This window comes from Felis catus, chromosome B2, assembly GCF_018350175.1.
Source record: "Felis catus isolate Fca126 chromosome B2, F.catus_Fca126_mat1.0, whole genome shotgun sequence".
NCBI classification, from domain to species: domain Eukaryota; kingdom Metazoa; phylum Chordata; class Mammalia; order Carnivora; family Felidae; genus Felis; species Felis catus.
The window spans coordinates 127545563-127559717 of NC_058372.1; the positions used below are offsets into that span (position 1 = coordinate 127545563).

The 14155-nt window shown below is 37.0% G+C and overlaps 1 long non-coding RNA gene across 2 annotated transcripts in view; it reads right to left on the reverse strand.

Moving 5' to 3' along the window:
• Window positions 1-14155, reverse strand: part of LOC123385559 — a 99172-nt gene that overhangs the window by 66453 nt on the left and 18564 nt on the right. Inside the window, exon 5 of one of the 2 annotated variants that reach the window (XR_006598347.1) lies at window positions 13995-14095. This is a non-coding gene — a long non-coding RNA (uncharacterized LOC123385559). Of the gene's footprint in view, window positions 1-12021; window positions 14096-14155 lie in introns of those variants that run through there. The other variant, XR_006598346.1, reaches the window with a different exon arrangement.

Consider the following 14155-nt stretch of genomic DNA (forward strand, 5'->3'; position numbering starts at 1 on the left):
CAGACATTGGACAAATAAACACAAAGATATAATACAATTAGTACTAAGTGCTGTTAAGGGAAAGAACAACATGCTGTAATCCAGTAATAGAAAATATCTATTTGAGAGTGCAATAATCTATTCTGTGTTCTTTGAATACACAATATAAAATTCACAGAAATTTTTAATGCCCTAAATATATTTTTTTAATCTCAAGAACTACATAAGTCCAATAGACACATTTAAGTACTACTCTAGTCTCCTAATTCTGTTCCTGTCAAAAACCTATGCCAAACACAATTTAGGCATATAAAAACAAGCAAGCAAAAACTATAGGTAACTGCTGTGAGTGAACAACCACCTACATTCTCTGGTCTCCACTCCCCAAGCTGGGTACTAGGAGCCTTCTTTGAAACAATGTACTTGTACTGTGATTCTTCTGAGAGATTTCCAGGGGATAGCTGTTGCTTCATTGCTACTTTGCCTTCCTTTGTTACATGGTTTTGTGTTGCACTTTTTTCCTCCAGAGATTTTATAGAGCCTTTTGTTGCAAACCAGAATAATAATGGTATCCTATGCCATTTTTAATACAAGCCTTATTTTGCTTAACTTCTCTGAGAGGATTTACTGTGCACAGAGTATGAAGTAGGTGTGGAATGCTGTGCCTTTGTCTAAATACCATCCTGCTTAATCACTTTTTTTGTTATTGTTTTTTTTTCCTCAAAATGTCAGTAAACTTTGTCTTGCGTCCAGTAAATCATAAGACTGGTTACTTGTTTCCATTCTGGTAACATGTTGCAATAAATATTACTTCATACACATGATATCCTATCACAGGGCATCAAACAGGGATCATGCATAGTGCACACTCAGTGTGCATGTGGATGAAGTCATGAGACCCTAATGCTTCCCCTGGTTAATCCCTTCCCTTACCACTGAACCATTCACCACCTAATTTGGCAAGACCCTGGACTTCTTCATAGAGAAAATTTGAACTTCCAGATGAGAATGCTTCTTCATCCCTCCACCTCTAAACCTCATTGCATCCACACCCAATTCCCCCTGCCTTTTAATTTATACAAAGCAAACATTATCTAATCTAACTCAAGCTCTCTCTCTGCTCTGGATCTCATCCCCTTCAGCCTTTCCAGAAAACACATGTCATCCGTTTTCTCTGCTCTTTCCTCCCATCTTGATCTCTTGCTTCCTACTTGATCAGTCTTATTGTCTTCTTCATGTAAAATAAATGAATACACAGAATAAAAACCCGACTTTCAATCTATGTGTTCTAACTGTTGCCTTATCTCATTCCACACCTTCCAGGCCAAACATATCATAGGGAAACTTATTAATTCCATTTTCTGACATATGTCATAAGGATAGGACCTGACCCAAGAGGATTAGGGCTTCTATGACAAGAGACACCAGAGAGCTCCTTCACACTCTCTGCACACACAGAGGAAAGGCCATGTGAGGATACATTGAGAAGACGGCTGTCTGTATCAGTTAGGAACAGAGTAGGCTCATCAGAAACTAATCTGCTGGCACCTTGATCTGGGACGTCTAGTCTCTAGAGTATGAGAAAATGCATTTCTGCTTTGTAAGCCACATATCTGTGGGTTTTTTGTCATGACAGGCCAAGCACACTAATAATACCCAACTCTTGGAACAGTCACTGAAACCACCATATTATAAATCCAGTGGGCATACCTTCAGTCTTCATCATACATAAACTGCTTCATTCATGTTGACTGAACAAACACTTTTGAATACCTACCACTGTATTAGACACAAAGAATACAGAAATTGAAGGTCTCATATTCTAGTAAGTGGAAGACTAACAAAAACATGAAACAAATTGTTTGATGATACCAAACATCAAAATGTGTCATTTATAGGATAAGAGCATAATCATATTTTCATTTACAAAGAGAACTCTGGGCCCACAACAGGATAGAGTAATGAGTTGGGAGAGAGTTTGTTCCTATAAAAGAACAAAAATGATGTCAGACAATGATAAGTTCTATGATGTCAATAATTGTGTTAGTCACTCTGTTCCCTTAAAACACTTTTGTTTTTAAATGTATCTAGCTTTTCCTCCACATCTCTGGCCATTTTTTTCTCTCAGGCTCATGTTCTGGCTTGTGTTCTCCCAACCGTAATTTAGATATTGACAGTCTTCTAGCCCTGATCTTGACCATTATTATCTTGAAATACAACATCATGTTTTTATTATATTGCAAATTGCTCTAAATTCTATCCTTTCCTCTAAGACCCTTCCTTGGGGAAGTATATGTCCAAATCTTTCCTGGGATATCTTAAATACATCTCAACCTGTTTTTTTTTTTTCAAACAAGCCTGAAGACATCTTAGAAAAAAATGTCTCAACCATAATAAATTCATTGTTTCTTCAAATCCTAAATACCTTCCAAATCTCCTCTCCAATTTTGATTGTTTCTTGATTACATTGTTAGATATCCTCCCAAACAGTCTCCCTCTCCCCCAACTCATTACCCTATCATGTTGTGGACCCAGGGTTCTCTTTGTAAGTGAAAATATGATTATGGAGTTATCTTATAAAAGACACATCCTGCTGCTTAAAAAAATAATAAGTAAAACCTGTAAAATATTCTAAGGATGTCTGAGTGGCTCAGTCTATTATGTGTCTAACTCTTGATTTTGGCTCAGGTCGTGATCTTGAGTTTGAGCCCAGGATCTGGCTCAGCACTAACAGTGGGGAGCCTGCTTGGGAATCTCTCTCTCTCTCTCTCTCTCTCTCTCTCTCTCTCTCTCTCTCTCTGTGTGTGTGTGTGTGTGTGTGTGTGTGTGTGTGTGTGTCTCCTGTCCTTTCACTCTCATTCTGTCTCTAAAATAAATAAACTCAAAAATGATATTCTAAAGGATGCAAAAAATCTTTAGAATCTTCTAACATGTTACTTTCTAGTCTCTAAGCTCTACACACGTGTTTCATTTTCCTGGATGCACCGTTCTCTTTGCCACCTCCAGTGCTTTTGAGCAGGTTTTTCCCTTCTGCTTGAGAAAGGATTTTCCCAACTGTATTTCATAGTTAGGTACCTACTCATCCTTAAATTTTTAACTCTAATTTCTTTCTCTATGAAAGCATTCACTATTCCACCTTCTAACATTACAGACAAAACCTTCTGTATTCATTAAACTGTATTCATATTAAGAGGGGAAACAGTCAATAATCAAATAAAATAAGTAGAATATCAGCAATCCAGAAAGTTCACTTTGGAACATATAGCTAACAGAAATGTATATTGTTTATGTAAATACATAAAATTATCAAAAACATATACAATAGTGTTTATAGCAATATGATTAGCCCAACACAGAAAAACCCAAATGCTCATCTATAATAGAATGGGTAAACTACAGTGAATTCATATAAAGGAATATCATATTGTGACGAGGACAAGACTCCAACTACATGCACCAACAGTAAATGAATCTCATGAATGTCGTATTTAGTGAGAGAAATAAAAGAATGTAAACTTTCTGTTTTATTCCTTATATGGAGAGTTTAAAAGCAGACAAAAATTCATGCTACTAGAAATCAAGAGGATGATTACCACTCATGGGGTAGTGGTGATTAGAAGGGAATAATGAAAAGTTTCTTGGGTGGTAGTGATATGCTGTTACTTGTTTTTGGTGTAAGTTTTATGGATTTGTTCACTTTGGGATGCACCTTTTATGTTCTATGATTCTGCTGTCTGTATGCCATACTTCCAACTATTTTTACCTAAAAATAATATGTTAGACGCTAAATACATGGAAAAAAAAGAAGCAAAAAATAAGAGTAGACATGCCATAGGAGGATCATGGTTTCAGTAGGATTGGTGGCAATTTTAAACAGGGTAATCAGAAAACATCTCACCCAGGTGACTTTTCATCATAAATATGAAATGGGGGGAGTTATGTAAACATCTGGTAAGGAATGTCATGGAAAGAGGAAATTAGAGTACAATGTTCCCTGTTATTGTTTTCAACCTAGTACTTTCAGTGAGCAATGAGGAAGCCAGAATAGCTGAATGGAATGATCAAGGGATGGAGAGTATAGAATTAGGACACAGAATTAATAGGGAAGTGAGTCCTGAGATTTATTTCAGAGGCCTGTAAGTCATTTGAAGGACTTTGAACTTGTGAGAGTTAGGCTTCCTAGTAATCACATTTTTGTAAAGACGCCTTCCACAAGGAACCCAGAACCACTGTACGCAATAGTGTGGCATTCAAAACTTAAGTCATAAAGTGTCTGCTTCTATCTGTGTCTCTTGGGAAAGTTAACTATGATAAAAAGTCTATGTTGAGACTTCCATATTCTAAGGACACCCAAGCTATCCAATGGGGAAACTGCATGTTGAGAGAGATTCTGGCCATCTCCAAGCAGCTCCGGCCATTCAGTTAATGCACATGTGAGTGTAAAGTCATCTTGAATGTGCAGGTTCATCACGCCTTCTATGAGTCTGGCCCCAGCTGCTTTTGATCGCAACCGCATGGAAAACTTCAAGAACCAGCCCCTCTGAACCCCGTCAATCCCAAACGTAAGAGATAATCATCTGTTATTTTAAGCTATTAAGTTTTGAGGTGGTCTGTTACTTTGCAACAAGTAATCAAAGTAGGATTTTTCTCTAAGTGAGATAGAAAGCCATTGGAAGATTCTGAGCAGAGGAATGACTTATGTCTTCAAAGGAGCATTCATTGATGCTATGTTGTGAAAAGACTACAGGAGCTGTTGGAGGGCAATAGCAGAAGAAGGAAGGCTGCTTAGAAGGCTATTGTGTTCTTTGTACTTACAACAATCAATCACAGTTTTAATTAACTAATTTATTTTGTAACCTTGTGATATATTTCTTTCTGCTAGATTATAGCATTATGAAAGCAGGGAACATTTAGATCTTGTTCATTCACAGATCCTCAATGTCTGACAGATGCCCAGTAATAATTTACTGAAGGAAAGTATAACTGTATGAATGAACAAACGAATGAACGAATGAATGCTTTAGATTCTTAACTAAATAAAGGCTTTGTGCCTGGATGTTATTTATGGTTTGGGTTCCTCATTGTCTTCTTCTAATTTCCATTTCTGTTGTTTCTTTCAACTTCATGTCTGGTTTTAAATATAAATGCACAAACAATGCATAAAAAATGAGAATTCAGCCAGCACTGACGGAAGAGTTTGAATATAAAGTAATTTTAACATTTTAAAATCCAAATGCAGATATGATAGGAAATGAGACAAAACTCCACCGCACTGAAATATGTATTTCTTTCTCATGATGAAATTTAAAGCCTAGTGAATGTTAACACATTTTCTGTACTACTTTGTAGAGTAAAACTGATCATGGGTGAAATATTCTGCAAAATCAAAGGGTTCATCTCTTTGAAAAATTGCAGCAGAATAAAAATTGGCCTATTCCCATATGGCAGATAAAGAGATCACTGCTAAGAGGACCTAGAAAATAATATTCAAAAAAAAAAAAAGAAAATTAAATATCCATATAACCAATCCCATCAGTTATAAGAATTACCCACTTAATCGTAATTTATCTTTGTCTTATTTTAAGTTATTTGTAAATGATTTATTTTATGCCATATGGTTTTATAGTTCAGCATTTCCACATCACTGCTACCCCCCATTGTTTTACCCGGGCTTCAAGAAGTGATACCAGCGCTATATTAGGACCAGCTTCAGGTGTCAATGACAGGATATTAAATTATGAGGTGTGCAAGAGCTAGCTTCACAGCAAAGACTTGCTCACATCCACTTTAATATTCTATCTTCCCTGTTTCCATATCCCCCAGATCTGTTCCAAGACATGTTCTCCTGTTTGCTGCCAGAAAATAAATACTGGCAAGGTCCCACACATTTTTATTTAATAGTTTCTTTTTTCTCTAAGAAGGTACTGTGCCTCTCTGATTATACCAGGAGACATTCTTTACAACGTCACACTAATCCATTACGTTGATGACAATATATGACTCAGAAGTAAGCAGAAATTGCCAAGTATACTACATATATGATGGTTAGCCACATGTGAACCACAGTGTGGGAATTAAACCCTAAAAACATTCAGGTGCCTGCCACTTGGGTAAAGTATTTAGCAGTCCTGTGATATGGGGCATGACAAGGCCTTCTCTCTGTTCCAATTATCCACTGCTGCATAATAAATCAATCTAACACTTTGTGACTTAGAAAAACAACAATCACTTATTTTGCTGATGCATCTGCAATTTAGCAGGAAAGGGCAGGAACCCACCTCCCCTCTCCATGCAGCATCACCTAGGGCTGGAGGTTCACTCACATGGCTAGCAAGTTGAGGCTGGCTGTTAACTGTGGACTCAGCTGGAATTGTCAGGGGGAACCTCAGTTCCTTTTCACATAGACGTCTTCTCGGGACATGTTGACATTCCTCACAACACAGAAACTAGATTCTAAGAGTGAATGCCTCAAGAGTGCTGGGCAGAGGCTGCAAGGCCATGTAGCACTTGGCCTCAAAAGCCCCAGAGAATTAGTTTTGCTGTAGGATATTAATAAAATAAGTAACTAAGTCCAGCCCAAATTCAGGGGAAAGGGAAATTGGATTCAACCTCTTAATGAAAGGAATAGCAAAAAAAAAAAAAAAAAAAAAATTGCAGCTATCTTTCAGCTACCATGTCATTCACAGAAAATGGGAAATTATTGCACTTTGAGAATTCTACAACTAAAGGAGCAGTTGAGAATTGAGAAGACCTCTTCAGATTTGGGAAATAGCACATTCTATACCTTTAAAGGACTGCTCCATCTCATTTATCAAATGAACCAAAGAGATATAGGTTTAGAGGGGAACCCAGAGCAAAAAAGTTCTCTACAACAGGTTCAGAGTACCATACCCATACTTTGTCCATATCAGCCTGTCACTTGGTCAATATGACTCAGCAGATCTCCTGGTTCTAGAACTATCTGTGGTAGAAAAGAACCCATATGCAGTTTTTGGCAAGCCCTATAGAGGATTATAGAAGACACCTCAAAGATGCCGGGGCAAGGCCATCTGCAGCAGAGACCTAATCAGCATTAACAACACAGCTCCTGGAATATTACTTGGTCCTAACTTAAACTGGTATCCTGACTATGGGATATTAAATAACTATGCAACTGGTACCACCTTTCATAAGCTAGTTATTGTCAGATCATCCAAATTATATGATGGAAGTGGTATATTCAAAGTGGAGCATGCGCAGTTTCTAAAGACACAAGATTCCCTTATTGCTTTGGTTGTATGGACATCAATCCTTGGACTTACACCTGTATTTTAAGAAGATCCCATCCAATCAGCTGATAGAGCAGGGGGAAAACCCAGGCCTGGTTCAGGAATGGATCACAATAGTTGCAATGAATAAAATATGAACTGTTGTTACACCTCCATTTTGCTCAAGGAGGCAACGCTGTGGAGAAACCCTCCAAGTTTGCAGAATTTTAACGGGACACCTGGACACATAACTCATCAAGAGTTCAGCCAGCCTCTTTCCTCATACACTCCAGTGCTCATACACTGGACCTATGGATGAAATAGCCTTGGTGGCATAATACATGAGCTCCCCAGCATGGGCTCTCTCTTGCTAAAGTGCTACTAGGTGCAACTGCCATTGACTGTCAAACCAGTTAAAAGTAGAGACCAATGTGAACTTGTCACTGTACCACCCATCAGGGAGACCAACTAACTGCTTGGTGACAAGTTTAAAAGATCAGACCAGCTCTACCCTGGAGGGAATAGTGACTTGTCCTAACTTGAATTAATAGGTATTGGGGCACAGAACTGCCTTTCTTTCCTATAGCATCTTGGACAGTATCACTGTTAAAAGGCTTATAGAGTGTCTGATATATCATCATAAAATATCCCAAACTTCTCCTTAGAATAAGGGTTTTACTTTAAAAAAAAAAAATAGGAGTAATGGTGGTAAATAATCAAGTATATGCTGATTCTACCATTTCATACATTATGTGGCCTTCTAAGGTCAAAGCTAAACCACCAGCTTAAGGATGTGTTTAGGACATTGTCTCTCAAGGTGAAGTATATTAATTGAACCAGGGGCTATTACGTAAACCTGTGTTCTCAACAGCTAGGAAACATGAGTCCAGGACAAAAGAGGTAGGATTGGGATTGGTCCTTCTCATCATCATTCCCAGTTACCCACATGAAGAATTAGTGATTTCCATTCCTGCCAACTTTAGGCTCTTCTGGACTGAAGATCTTAGTTCTTGGAGTGGAGAGGGAAGGGAGGAAGGCATTCTTCTCTCAGCATCTTTGGTAAGAATTCTCACTCCTGAGAGATAGAGGCTCAATAAATATTTGCTAGTTGAGAATGTGTGTGTGCGTGTGTGTGTATGAGAGAAAGAGAGATATAGACAGAGACAGAGACAGAGACAGAGAGAGATTTTTTTTTTCCCGTGCTTTGCCTATGTCTTCTTTTCACTGAGACTTTTAGGTCTCCTGCTCTTGGCTCTCTGAACCCACAGGCTGGAAGCAGCAGGCAGCAGGAAGTCTTTAGGAATTTATTTCTCTGCTTGTAGATAAGCTGTGGTATTCTCTCTCTTAGTAATGCTGAAGTTGTGGATTATGTGTAGTTTTATTTGCTACCTTCGCTGATTTCATGTTTGTTTATTGCTTTGTTTTATTTATTCCAGGGAGTGCGATGGAGTATTGGAATCAGATTACCACATTATCCTCCAGACCTACAGGCCCTCCGTAAGTATGTATTTATAAATTTCTTCAAACTCTCTGTGGGGAATATATTACACAAGAAGGAAAAGCAACTTTACTGTTATTTGTTGAAAGTATTTAAGAATGTACATTGCTCTTATAATTGTAATTCAAAACCAATATTTTATAGGTGTTTAACAAAAACAATGTATATTAAACACAATTTTTTGTTTCTCTAGCCATAACATTTTATCTTTTGCTAGGTCTATAAAATTATTCATTTTAACAACCACAATAGGATTTAATTTGATTGATCTTTTACTAGGCTTTCTGTAACTATCACATCAGGTGACATAAAATGTAACATAACATAATCTATTTTCTTTATTTCGCTGCTTGTAAAAATCACATCTTAAAGTTTTTAACTATCACTCAATACAAAGTAGTTTATCAGAGCCTCAACTGGTTTCCTTTTGCCTATTAAGAACTGAAACAAATTGAAAGAAAGTCTGAGTTTATTTTCACCTAATGTTATTGTGCAAATATGTGTTTTCATATAATACAAAAAAGGAATTCATGAAAACAATGACTCACCAAGCAACTAATTATATTTTCCATTCTTATACCTCTTGTATTATTCTTTAGAGGTGATGAGTTAGATTCAAATCCCAGTTCTGATATTTAATAGTTATATGATCTTGATGAGTTATTTGTCTTCTCTGACATTCAATTCCCTTATTTGTAAAATGACAATATTAATCCTAGAGGCTGTTTTAAGGAGTGAATTTAGATGTGTTAGTGAAACATGTTTCCTGGTGGTAAGCCTTAATAAATATGTAGTTGATTCTTTCCTACTTAACTGCCTATCACCTTCTTTCTTGTTTTTCCAATTTTCTTCCTTACTTGTGTTACTTAAATTTTACATTAATTGTGTAGATATATATTATATACCACTTATTCTCATACATATCAGTCCAAATTTAACATCATTTTGATATTTTGTTCTTTCCCTGGAGGACAATGACACATATACTATTTAAAAAAAAAATAGTTATCACATACTACATAAAATATAACTTTTATGCATCTCTTCCTGGAGCACCAAATCTTGAAGAGCAAAGTAACATATCACTATGAAAATATGCTTTTATTTTTAGTTTATCTCTGTATTAACTTGCTCGGGCTTCCATAACAAGTACCATGGACTAGGTGGCTTAAACAACAGAAATTTAGTTTTTTCAGTTTTCGAGGCCAAGTCCAAGATCAAGGTGTCACCTGGGTGGTTTCTTCGGAGGGCCATGAAGGATGTGTTCCAGGTCACTCTCTCTGGCTTATGGATGGCCATCTTCTTGTATCTTCACATGGTCTTCCCTCAGTACATATCTGCAACCAAATTTTCTCTTCTTATAAGAATATGAGTTATATTAAATTTGGGGCCACTGTAATGACTTCATTTTACCTTGATCTGTTCTGTAAAGAGCCTATCGCCAAATGCAGCCACATTCTAAAATACTCGTGGTTAGGTCTTCAACATTTTTTTTTTTCTTCCCAGAGAACACAATTCAGCCCATAACAACTCTGCACAGGTCCCAGAAGCCCTTTTCCATTTCATCAATCAACTTGCCCCAATTCTTAATATACAATTCCAACATTCTCAGTTTCCAAAACTAACAGAGAGCAAATAACCTATCAGACGCTAACTTGGTCAGTATTCTTACTTACAAATTCGTCTAAATCTCAATCCACTCTCCTTATTTCTCCCATTCTCAAAAAGCATTGCCTCCTTTTGGCTCCTTCTTCCTGTGCTCATTATCTGATCTGTTGTCTTCTCATGTCAAAACTTACTCCATCAACAGTCCTTTTCTTGTGTTTTCAATGTTTCCCCACTTCCTGGAGCTTCTTGTTCATTTTTCTTTATGCATAATACCCAAACCCCTCCACCCTATAATTCTGTCACTCTTCTGTTGAAAGCAAAGCACCTGAAAAGAACAGCCCACACTCAGCGACTATACAAGAATCTAAGCTCATGACTACATTCCCTCTTCCCAGCCCAGCCTTTCACCTTTCAGTGCACGTGGAACTTCTACCACAATTTCTCCACGGAAACCCCTCTCCTCTAGCAAGTTTACCAACGACATCTAATCACCAAGTTCAATGACCTCATCCAATTTTATCAGCCTTTGACTTCTGATAATATTGATGACTCTCTTTTTCTTCACATCGCCCTTTGATGAGTCCTTTTCCACTTAAAAAATTTTTAAATTTTTTTTTTAATGTTTATTTATTTTTGAGACAGAGAGAGACAGAGCATGAACAGGGGAGGGGCAGAGAGAGAGGGAGACACAGAATCCGAAACAGGCTGCAGTCTCTGAGCGGTCAGCACAGAGCCCGATGCGGGGCTCGAACTCACAGACCGTGAGATCATGACCTGAGCCGAAGTCAGACGCTTAACCGACCAAGCCACCCAGGCGCCCCTCCACTTAAAAAATTTTGATTAAAAAAAAAAAGAAGAAGGTTTTGATCTTGGCCCTCTCTTTCCCTATTGTATAATATGCCTGCAACCATATATCTGTTTTTTTTTTTTTAATCTTACTCTCTAATATATTTATTCATCCCATACATTTTTTTTCTGGTCTCTAGAATCATATATTGAACTGTCTACTTTGAAAATTATGTGTCTCAAAGGAACCTAAGAGTTAAAGGGCCAAAGTGTTTACCTGTAAATCTTCTCATGCTCAGATCTTTTTCTGGTAAACCCAACTCAATCTACCTAGTTTTTTCTCTTTCTTTCTTTTTTTTTTTTTTTTTTTTAGTTTTTATTTATTTTTGAGAGAGAGAGAAGGAGAGCATTATCAGGGGAGGGGGAGAGAGAGAGAGAGAGAGAGAGAGACAGAGAGAGAGAGAGAGACAGAGAGAGAATATCAAACAGGCTTCATAATGTCAATGCAAAGCCCAAGGCAGGGCTGGAACCCACAAACCATGAGATCATGACCTGAGTGAAATCAAGAGCTGGGCACTTAACCCATGGAGCCACCCACGTGCCCCAACTATCTACCTGGTTTAACAAGCCAGATGTGAGATATGCTAACTCTTTGTCATAACATGAAGTTCTACTGAGTGATTGATTTCATCATATTTCCCCATCTTTCCACTTCCACTGCTACTATGTTAGTTCAAAACCTCATTATACCAAATCTACTTCATCCTCCATGTGGTAGAGATTTATTTTCCTTTTTTCATGTTTATTTATTTATTTTAAGAAAGAGAGAGAGAGAGCACATGCACACAAGCAGGAGAGGGGCAGAGGGAGAGGGAGAGAGAAAATCCCAAGCAGGCTCCCCACTGGCTCCACAGAGCCTGATGTGGGGCTCAATCCCAGGAACCATGAGATCATGATCTCAGCCCAAATCAAGAGTTGGACACTTAACCTCCGGAGCCACCTAGGCACCTGGTAGACAGGTATTTTTGAATCACACCTTAATTTAAAGTGTTTTATTGGCTCTCAAGGCTCATAGGATGAAGTACAAAATACAAGTCTGGTAGAGATCTTAATAATATTTTTCTTACTTGTTTCTCTGGTTATATCCCTATATTCTCTATACCTCTATGATCTCTGTAGCTCTGTAGGAGACATTAGTTTAATATTAATGAACCATTGATGCTGTTTCCTATCCTGGAGTATCTTTTGTGAGGCCCCCACTCTTTCTTTGTATCTTTCAAGATTCCTGTTATATCTTTTGTGAAGAATTTCTACCATGCACATACCTTACCTTCATCCCCGAGGAAGACTAACTACACTGTTCCCTCACAGCATCATTTATCTTTTCAAAGCACCACCCCTAACTTTGGCATACATATTGTCAACCTACCAAACTGCAGTCCTAGGCTAGGGATCATGAATTACTTATTAATTGTAACTTTGTTTTATGGCACCTGTCACATAATAGATATTCAATGAATATTTGTTGAATGTATTGAATTAAAAGACCTCTGTGCTCATTAATTCCAAATATCTGTGTAATGAAGGAGTCCCTTCTACAATATTTCACAAATATGTTTATTCATCTAGAGTTTGAAAACTTATGTATCTCATTTCTTACAATTTTCTTGCAACAGGTTAGGTGACTTCAAAAAAATATTTATCGAAGACCAATAAATTGGCATCTATTTGGGTTATAAATTACATAGGTTCTCAATTTATCAGTGCCTAATTAAATAACAGCTCTTATTTTACAAAGTTAAAGATTTTAATTTAATATAAATTAACCAATGTAGCAATGCAATTATTGGTTGTAGTAAGTGCATTATAGTTTTAAGTCTAAGGTATTATTATTATTCTCTATCCTCTACATAGGGAATTCAAAACTGGGATATCACGTCCAAGTCTAAATATCTTAGACAAGAAATACTGATGAAATAGTGCTCCAAGAAGAGGGTTTTGGGAGTTGAGAGGAGAGTAGAAACCATATATTGTAGAAATATAACATATACACATTTAACTTATGTCTTATAATCTTCTCCAAAGATGTCACTTCACTCATTTCTTTAATCCTCGCAGGAAGAAACAAACACAGATTTATAAAAACTAGAGAGACTTCATATTAAAACAGAATGGCATAAACCCTACAGGCAATTAGGAACGCGTTAGAATTTTTCCTTCCTTTTCCATTCACCACTGTGGATTTGTAGTCACATATGAGATAAAATAGCTTCAATTCCCACACAGCTACATGTAGACTTTGCTTTTGTTGCCTTTGTCGTGGCTCTCCAATACAATACTGCATGCATTAAACAATGTATACATGTTATATGGATGGTGTGAGTGATTTAAAATGTAATTTTATTTTAACTATGCTCATTTCCACCATTCTTGCTAACTTTAGAATCTAAACTACCCCATTAGATATAACAGGAGAAATTCTTGATAATCTTGTTAGCTAAAACTGGAGAAGAGATGAGTTAAAAGGAAAATGCTAAATGTATTCCAATATTTAAGGAATACCAAACCATGCTCTGGAGAGTTAAGAATAAGAATTTGAACAAATGTGAGAGTCACAAGGAGACACATTTCTACTTTGCAGGAGAAAATGAGTTAACAAGAGGTAACCTTGCTTTAGTGGTAAAACTGAGCTAGATATAGATGATACATATATAAATATAGATATAGATATACAGTTATATTAACATAGTTAAAAATATAGACCTATATACATTATATGTAAATGTGTATAACACTATATATAATATTATACATGTGTAACCATTCATTCATTCATTCATTCATTTGTTCATTCATTCTCTGGATCCAATTCCTACCATTATCATCTTTTTCAATGTCCTTGGAGACTCTTCCACTTGGCCTACATCACAGGTTTCTTTGCCCACTGGATTCCGGGGTTCTGCCAATTAGTGTATGACTATGAGAACAGAAAGTGAAATGAGAATGAGATCAGAGTATCTTCTGGCTCCCACCTAGG